This window comes from Elephantulus edwardii, unplaced genomic scaffold (assembly GCF_000299155.1).
Source record: "Elephantulus edwardii isolate Elephantulus edwardi_28Jun2011 unplaced genomic scaffold, EleEdw1.0 scaffold00142, whole genome shotgun sequence".
In the NCBI taxonomy this organism is placed as follows: Eukaryota; Metazoa; Chordata; class Mammalia; order Macroscelidea; family Macroscelididae; genus Elephantulus; species Elephantulus edwardii.
The window spans coordinates 7,100,526-7,101,586 of NW_006399892.1; the positions used below are offsets into that span (position 1 = coordinate 7,100,526).

The 1,061-nt window shown below is 41.6% G+C and overlaps 1 pseudogene; it reads left to right on the top strand.

Moving 5' to 3' along the window:
- Positions 1–412: 412 nt before the first annotated feature.
- LOC102874483 lies at positions 413–850 on the top strand (annotated as a pseudogene).
- Positions 851–1,061: the final 211 nt, after the last annotated feature.

Genomic DNA, 1,061 nt, shown 5'->3' on the forward strand with positions numbered 1-1,061 from the left:
ATATATATGAATTTTATGAATTTTGTAAGTAAACCAGTATGAAATTTAAAAAAGAAAAAATATTCAGATTAATTAAGATTGCTAGAATAGCTGTAATAGATGAACTGTAATGGGTTAACTCAGCATATGGAGTTTTAGGACTTTGCAAAGCCCCAAAATTTTAAAGCCTTGTCTTTTAAATAGAAATGAAACTTTGCTGGGTTCAATTGGGTGGCAGCCTGCGACCTGGGTGCCCTGTGGGACTGGGGTCCTGGAGCTGGGGATTTTTGCTCAGAACCAACGCTGGGGTAGGATTGGATGAGCGCGGCCCAAATCCAGACTGGAATCCAGGTTCATGGCCTACTGAGCCTTAAGTTCTCATACCGCCTCTCATACGTCCTCACTTTGGGAGCACACATAGGGAAGTTAGGACATGCCACCTAGTAGGGGAAAGGATAAGAAGGAAGAGCAGGTCATCATTTTTGGACCTCCGGTGGCTGAAGGAGAAAATGTCTTTGGTGTCTGCCACATTTTTGGATCCTTCAATGACACTTTCATTCATGTCATGCATGGATCTCTCTGCCGTGTGATTGGTGGTATGAAGGTGAAGGCTGAACGAGAGGAATCCTCACCATATGCTGCCATGTAGGTCGCTCAGGATGTGACACAGAGCTGCAAGGAGCATCACTGCTTGGTACATTAAATTCTGTGCCATAGGAGGAAATTGAACTAAGACCAATGAACCTGAGGCCTAATCTGCCCTCAGAGCCCTTTCCCCTTCAGAAATGAAGATTGGACAAATTGAGGATGTCACCCCACCCTTTCAGACAGTGCCCACAGGAAGGGCGGTCGCTGTAGTCACTGTCTATAAATAAGACTCATCAAATTATTTTTTCTATTAATAAATTACTTCACGTACACAAACACACACAAAACCCCCCAAAACCAGAAATGAGATTTTGAGAAAATTTATAAAATATAAATTAGTATCATCACTTTTTGCATTCTAGTTAATTTGACTCATAGAAACATTATAGGACAGAGTAAAACCTTCCCAGAAGATTTCAAAGACAATAACCTTT